Raw genomic sequence first — 8,104 nt, forward strand, 5'->3', positions numbered from 1 at the left:
TCAATCAGACTTTCTTCTAATATCCAGTGACACTCAGCAATTATTTAAAAACTAAAACTTTTCACTTCACATCTATTAGGATGGCTATTATTTAAATCAACAACAAAATAAGTGTTGGCAAGCAGGTGGAGAAATTGAAACCCTTGTGCATTGCTGGTGGAAAGGTAAAATGGTGCAGCTACTGTGGAAAACAGTGCATTGGTTCCTCAAAAAATTAAGCATAGAATTATGATATGATCCAGCAATCCCTTCTCTAGGAATGTACCCCCAAAGAATTGAAAGCAGGGATTTAAACAGATATTTGTGCACCCACGTGCACAGCAGCATTATTCACAATAGTCAAAAGGTAGAAATAACCCAAGTGTCCACTGATGGATGAAAGAATAAGCAAAATATAGTATATACATGCAATGAAATATTAATAAGCCTTAAAAAGGAATGAAGGGCGCAGAGCGGTTTGGTCGTTAGCCGGAGGAGCTTCTTCCATTAGCTCGGCAACTGCAGCTCTTTACTGGGCAGCAGGAGCGGCGCGGCGGTCCGAGAAGCGGTGTAAGACTTCGGCATTGGGTGAAAGAAAATGGCCTGAACCAAGCAGACTGCTCGTAAGTCCACGGGTGGCAAAGCGCCCCGCAAACGGCTGGCCACTAAAGCGGCCGGGAAAGCGCCCCCTCTACCGGCGGGATGAGAAAACCTCATCGCTACAGGGCCGGGACCCTTGCTCTTGGAGAAATCCGTCGTTACCAGAGATCCACCGAGCTTCTGATCCGGAAGCTGCCGTTCCAGAGGTTGGTGAGGGAGATCGCCCAGGATTTCAAAACCGACTTGAGGTTTCAGAGTGCCGCCATTGGTGCGCTTCAGGAGGCTAGTGAAGCGTACCTGGTGGGTTTTATTTGAAGATACTAATCTGTGTGCCATCCACGCAAAGACAGTCACCATCATGCCCAAAGACATCCAGTTGGCTCGCCGGATACGGGGAGAGAGAGCTTAAGTGAAGGAAGTTTTTATGGTGTTTTGTAGTAAATTCTGTAAAATACTTCGGTTTACTTTGTGACTTCTTCTGTAAGAAATTGTTTATAATATGCTGCATTTGTACTTAAGTCATTCCATCTTTCACTCAGGATGAATGCGAAAAGTGACTGTTCACAGACCCCAGTGATATGAGCACTGTCGCTCAGGAGTGACAAGTTGCTAATATGCAGAAGGGATGGGTGATATTTCTTGCTTCTCATGATGCATGTTTCTGTATGTTAATGACTTGGTGGGTAGCTGTTAAGGTACTAGAATTGATAAATGTGTACAGGGTCCTTTTGCAGTAAACTGGTTATGACTTGATCCAAGTGTTTACAATTGGGGCTGTTAAGTCTGACCATACATCACTGTGATAGAATGTGGGCTTTTTCAAGGGTGAAGATACAAGTCTTAACCACAGTGTAACTTACAGTTTCCTTAAAAAAAAAAAAAAAAAAAGTAAACCTGCAGCTATAGAATACACTATGTGCACTTATAATAGCTATTTTATATATTGTAGTGTCAACATTTTTTAATTAAATGTTTTACATTCACATGTGGTGGGGAGTCTTGTCATTAAGGTGTGTGTGATACGGAGTCCGGTTGGTTTTCTCCTAATTAGACTGTACTTGTTTTTCATACGTAGTAAAATGCTTTGCACGTTATACCTTGCATAAGTCCTCATTTTACCACATGTTAACTAATCCTCTAGCTGATAATGCAGACACTTATGGGGGATTTATTTATAAGGGCTCTAGAATATAATACAAGTTATTCACACCAGCATCATCTATTACTAATATAGTAGTTAGTGCAGCTTTTCTTTGTGTTGTGGTTGGTCTCATAACTAGGTTGAGTTTTTCTCTACCAAGAGGGAACAATACCAAACTTCTTTTCCTTGTGGAGTTTGTATTATAATAACCCTTAGGGTAAACTTGCTGTAGGGGAGGGACACACAGCTTCAGCTCATGGAACCTCTGCCGGTTAAAATGGTGTCAGCTGGTATAAGGTCCTGGGAAAAATCACTTCATAGAGATGGCTTTCCAAGTGGTTTTAAAATTTATCCTTCTATTGAAGTTTTTAGGTCAATTATGTACGTTGACTAAATTTACAAATACACTTGTTTATCCAAAAAAAAAAGGAATGAAGTCCTGATACATGACTACAATCGGGATAAACCTTAAAATTATGCTAAGTGAAATAAACCAGTCACAAAAAGACAAATACAGTATGGTTCCACTTATATAAGGTATCCAGAGTATTTGAATTGAGAGAGACGGAAAGTAGAATGGTCGTCGCCAGGAAGTAGGAGGAAGGGGTAATGGGGATCTGGTGTTTAATAGGTACAGAGTTTCAGTTTGGGATGATGAAAAAGTTCTGGAGATGGAAGGTGGTGATGGCTGTACAACAATGTGAATATACTTAATGCCACTGACCTGTACACTTTAAAAGTACTGAAATGGTAATTTTTATGTTATGTAAATATATATGTATATTTTACCACAATAAAAAATTTAGTTAAAAAAAAAAAGCAGGAAAAAGCCTCCAGAAAATAAAAAGGTTAGTGTAACTCTGAGTCCAAGGAGAGGTACTTCAAAACATGGCACAGGGGTGGGTACAGCCCATCTTCCCATCCCCACATAGAGACCACCAAGCCACTGGCACCAAATGACCCTTCTCTTATTTGCCCCACTTCACCTTAGTGGAAGTTGGACTCACATTTCTTTTCGGGGTCCATCTATAATGACTCTGAGCCCCCAACACTCAAATTCCCATTGTGCAAAGCACATTCGTCTAGGAGATTCCTTTCCCCTAGTCCTATTCAAAACTTGGAAATCGGCAAAAAGATGGCTGTGAGTCCTCTCCCCATCCTGTGACTTGGCCGACAAGCCCACCTAGAGTCAGCTGACTCTCTAGGGCCTGCAGCTTTGTTTGACATTCTAATTACTATTGATCAAGGCCCATGCTCTGTAAAGTTAGATGTTCACTTGTAGAAAACTGATAAGGTGCAAATGATTTCCATCCAGAGGAGAAAATAACCCCAAAGGTTAGGGTTTTATTGCCTTATAAGATATTAACCAATTTTGTATCTAATTTAGTCATCATATTCCATCATTGTTTTTCATACGAGTTTCTCATATCCTCCTTTGAATCAGCTTTGCTCAACTCTCATTGAGTTAAATAAAATTTTGATTGTGCTCACTCTCTATTGCCTGAGAATTATGTTTACAATATTTTAAGAATTGTACCTTGGCATCTGGGGAAGCTGGATAGGTGCTCGCGTGTTCCACACACAGTCCTGGGGGGCTGCTTGTCACCTCATTGGCTGCTCCTTCTCCTGGCTCCCCTCCCCCTCTTTCTTCTTCCTCTTCTTTCCCTTCTTCTTCTCCTCCTCTTTTTTCTCTCTCCCTCTCTCCCTCCCTCCCTCTCTCTCTCTCTCTCTCTCTCTCTTTCCCTCTCTCTCTCTCTCTCCACCTGAAAATCCCTATTCCCCTCTGCTGCTAGCCCAGGCAATAAAACCAGGTCACATCTAGAGCAAACCACTTAAATGCGGTCATTACAAAACAGAATAATTACCATCTTGGTTTGCCTTCCTGCACCTAGATTCCTTCTTCCAGGCCTCTTCCTAGAAAAACAGGTGGTATTTGCCTTACTTGTATAAAGGATCCATCCTGGTGATGTTCTTAAAAAGGGTGGGGGGAGGGGTCTTATTCAAGGTCATGTGCGTCTCCACCGCTAGAAACCAACTTGATTTCCACAAACCAACTATCCCCAAGTGCGCTTCCTCATGAAGTTACAGAAAGAAAAGTAAAAACCCTCTTCTCCAGGTAATCTGCTACAATATTTTTAAACTGATTATTGTTGTTATAGAAAAGAGCTTTTTTCTTATTTTGTTTCCGACATCTCACAAAACTCTTTTATTTGCCATAATTAATTGTTTTGAGTTAATTTTACTGGGTTTTCTAGTGATAAAATTGGGTCTTTGGCAAATGATGATAATTTTCCCATAGCTAAATTTTGTAATCATGCTTCCCATCTCATCACATCAGCTATAATATGTGTTCTTTTCTATGATTAAAGTTTTGGGCAGCTATCAAGAAAAATGCACTGTCAAGCAAAGAGGCTAGGGACTGAGTAAGCAGCTAAAAAAAACCCACAATGGTAGTAATTTAAATGTGGGGTCATGGGACAAGGCCTGGACCAGTATCACACCTGCAAAGGAAGAGATACAGGGAAGAGAGAGTTTAGATGCTGAACCAGCAATGAGGGCAGAAACCAACATGACTCCAGGTCTGCACGCCTGAAGCTCCATCGTCCGCTTGAGTGCCCAGGTATGGTGGGTGTCCATTCTACCTTCTCGTGTCCCACAGTGATTGTTTTTAGGGATGGACACTTGATCCAGACCTATGCCAAACAGACCCTGGCGTTCCCCATTCACATGGCCCAAGTTAGTCCAATCAGACATGAAGCTCAGGAATTTTGTTGGATGGTTGGCCGAAGGGACGCCCCTCTCTCTCCCAGCATTTGGAGGAAGAAGCCTAGGAACTATTGGTACCCAACATGGAGAAACAAGCCTGAGCATCAGGATTAACAAACTCTGGATCAAACCCATCTTGAAGTTCACGCTATCTTTGGACTTTCACATCACATAAAAACTACACCTTCCTTTTACTGGGTAAGCCAGTTTGTGCTGGGTCTTCTGTTACTTGCTATATAAAGAGTCCCAACTGATCTACCAGGAAATTGACAGTATTTTTAATAGCTACTATAATTCTCTCACAGTGTATTCATCTGAAAAGAGGTGTGACGGAGAAAAGTAATTAGAATTCTCAGTTTACAAACATTGCCTAAAATGTGAATTCAAGAGAGAAATTAGCAGATATTTTAATTGTCTACTCCATCTCCACATTCTCACACTTAATTTCTCTGCTCTCTAAATATATTAATTAACATTTTCATACTTTCCAGTTTACAATGCAACTTCACACACTGACTCATCTGGTTCCCATGATAAACAAGAGAGATGGGCGGTAACAGCAAGGCCTCATTTTGTGTAGCACTCAACAGTTTGCAAGGTGCTCTCTCTTAGTTTATTTTGTGTGATACTCACATGGTAGCTCTTGCAAGTTCTCGACTCCAGGAAAACTGATGTACTTGTAGTTCTCTTGGCCCACAGAAAACTGTTTCACATTTCCGTGTCTTCACCAGTGTCACTCAGTCAATATGGTCCTTCCCACCTTGCTCACCAGGTGAACTGCTATTCATACTTAAAAACCCATTTCAGATAGGGCGCATGGTGTCTCTCTCCCCTGAAAGATGGGCAGGTGGTGTTGTCCTCAAGAAGTGTATTGCCTTTGCCAGATTTGTCGAGGTCAGCCAGCTGGTTGTTGGGATAGAATGGGGGCTCTGGCCAACTGTTTTGTAGTTTGGGGTAAACTTCATCCATCACCAAAGGAAAGACAGCCTCTCTACCAGCCCCCTGGCCATAAGAACCCGCTGCAAGTTTGGCCAGATTTACTCTGTTATATGGAGGGAGAAGGGTCAATATCAGCCTTAGCCTTGGGACATTTTTATTGGTTTTATGCTACTGGTCATCAGGCCCACCCAGTCTTTAGGCCTTCAAACAGGCCTCAAAGATACTTACAAATAAACCTCAGGCTTCTCAAATTGGTCTCAGAGACCCTCACCTGCATCCTCAGACCTGCCTCAGATGCGACTCTTCTATGGGCACAGATCAGAGCACAGACCTGTATCAGGAAACCCCTTCCTCCAACCTCAGATGTTCCCTCAAAGACACCCTCCCAAGAGAGCCAGGACCCAGCTCCCACTGCCCACACCCCTGCTGGAGGTCTGTCTGGGGCCTGCAGGACTCTGTCCAGGAGCGCATCTGTGGGTCTGAAGCCCTGACTGGGGAAGACTAAGGCTGCTGGTGGTCGTCATGGTGACCAGCTAGATTTCCTAACTCAGAGTAGGTGGGACACTCGGCTTTCCTTGTCTTATTGCCGCGCTAGTGATTCTAGTAACCAGAGTGGTCCTCTTCACAGAATCAGGAGTCAGAGGGCAGAAGGGATGGGGAGAAAGCTGCCCCAGTGTAGGACAGAAAGAGTCACTTGAGGGGTAGGGGGGTGGGATGGAGGTGAAGGAAGCAAAAGAGGTCTCCCAGGCCCTTTCTCTGAAGCTATGAGGCCTGTTTTCCCAGGGCTGTGGCACCAGGGCCCAGTACTTACAGGATCGGGTTGTAAATGTCAGTGTGAAATCTACTTCCTGTGTCGTCAGCACAGTCAGGTCCACACCTGCGGGTGAGCTGGCGTTGCCACGCTGAACACTTCCACTTCCCCAACTTGCTCCTCCTCCAGGGCTCCCCAGCTCACAGGAGGGTCCCACATCCCTTTGACCACCCAACCTGAGGTCCTCAGCTCAGCCTGGACCAATGCCACCCCAACCAGGCTGGACTCTTCCTTTCCCTCCTACCAGCCTCCAGAATCAGTCTCCCAGAAATCACCTCTGAGCATATCAATCTGCTTTGGAACTTGCAGTGGATCTCCACTGCCCATGAGATAAAGTCCAACGAAGCTCCTCGTCCCACACTTCACAACCTGGCTGCCTCTGACCTCTCCAGAGTCCTCGGCTTGCACACACCGTACTTTCTGGCCAGATTCAGCCACGTCCACCTCTCACCTCCAGACCTTTGCTCCTGCCAGACCCCTGGCCTGGCTGCCTTTGCACTCTGCCTTTGCTGGTTTCACAAAGCCCTTCTCCGATGGTGAGCCCACCATGACTACCCCCCCCCCTCCTTGGATCCTGTGGCATTTTCACCATTTCTACCAAAAAAAAAACAAGGGTCCTATGATAGGCGATAAGGACTCTGAGTGATTCACTGCTGAGTTCCCCCGAATGAAGTCATTCATTCGGTCATCGTGTGTTTGTGGAGCGCCTACCACACTCCTGGTTCTGTCTGGGGCCTGGGGCACAGCCGTGATCAACACAGGATGGGACTCATACTGTCCCGGGGGCGTTAATTCCCGAGTGAATCCTGGCTTCTGCAGAGACCTTAGCTTCTTTCACGGATGCCTCTCCAGACTCGGCGTCCAGCACCTCAGGAATCCAAAGCAGCCATTCCCTACCCCTGTTTGCTCATCCACACAATCGCCTGCCATCTGAATGTACAGAGCAGGTGTGCACACAGGCACCTGGGCATGGGGTCCTGGGGGCAGGGGATGGGGTGGTGAGGGCTGCATGTAAACGTGTGCGGGGCCGTCCGGGGTGCACAGTGGTGCTGGGCGGCCGCCGCCCTCCACGCCGCCTGTCTGCGCATCTCACTCAGCCCCCCGGACCTAATGGCTCCCAGCACACTGTGCTCCTGCTGCTTAATTTTGCTGAACACCGAGTTCCAACCCCGTGTTAACTGGTTTTGCTCCAGCCTTTTGTGCCTCCCATTAAATGAGGAAATGCCACCCATAAAATTTTAATTTTAAAAGCCAACTTGTTTGTTTTATGTTAAAATTCCCCAGGCAGCTCCAGCAGAGGGAAACAGACACGTTTTCATTTCATTAAAGCAACTTGAGTGAAGATAAAAAAAGAAGCTGAAAAATTAGATTTAAAAACAGAGCAAGAAGCATTTAAGGAAAATGAATGAAAAATGAGCTGCCGCGGAGGGCGGCGGGGATCAGGCTCCACTTCTGCCCGCCTGCGCCCCTGCAGGGAGATGGCGGAGCCAAAGACGGAGTCGGACAGCCTTGGCTGGCGCCCCCAAAAGGCCAGACCGTGGACTCCCTCCTCCTTGAAAGTTGCAAAGTGCTGCTCACTGTCTGATGAGTACCATTAGGAAGTCAGTGACATCTGCTTCAGCCACCAAAGCAGAATTTCCAGGTTCTGTGTCCTAGAGGAAGCAGGCTAGAGGGACTCCACCACTGGGCCAGCAGCATCCTCTTCCTCAAGGACAAACTGCATGACGGTTAAGCCAACTGGGTGGTCCTGGCTCTACCACTTACCAGCTGCATAATGGAGGGCAAGTGGCCTCAGTTTTCTCATCTGTAAAATGGGAATCATAATGTTACTTGGGGTTCATAGCGGGTGTTGTGAGGATTAAACAGGT

The 8,104-nt window shown here is 45.6% G+C and overlaps 1 pseudogene; it reads left to right on the forward strand.

The window, feature by feature from the left end:
• Positions 1–577: 577 nt before the first annotated feature.
• On the forward strand, positions 578–1,047 carry LOC132349008 (histone H3.3A-like; annotated as a pseudogene).
• The last annotated feature ends 7,057 nt before the right edge of the window (positions 1,048–8,104 follow it).

This window comes from Balaenoptera ricei, chromosome 1 (assembly GCF_028023285.1).
Source record: "Balaenoptera ricei isolate mBalRic1 chromosome 1, mBalRic1.hap2, whole genome shotgun sequence".
Lineage (NCBI taxonomy): Eukaryota > Metazoa > Chordata > Mammalia > Artiodactyla > Balaenopteridae > Balaenoptera > Balaenoptera ricei.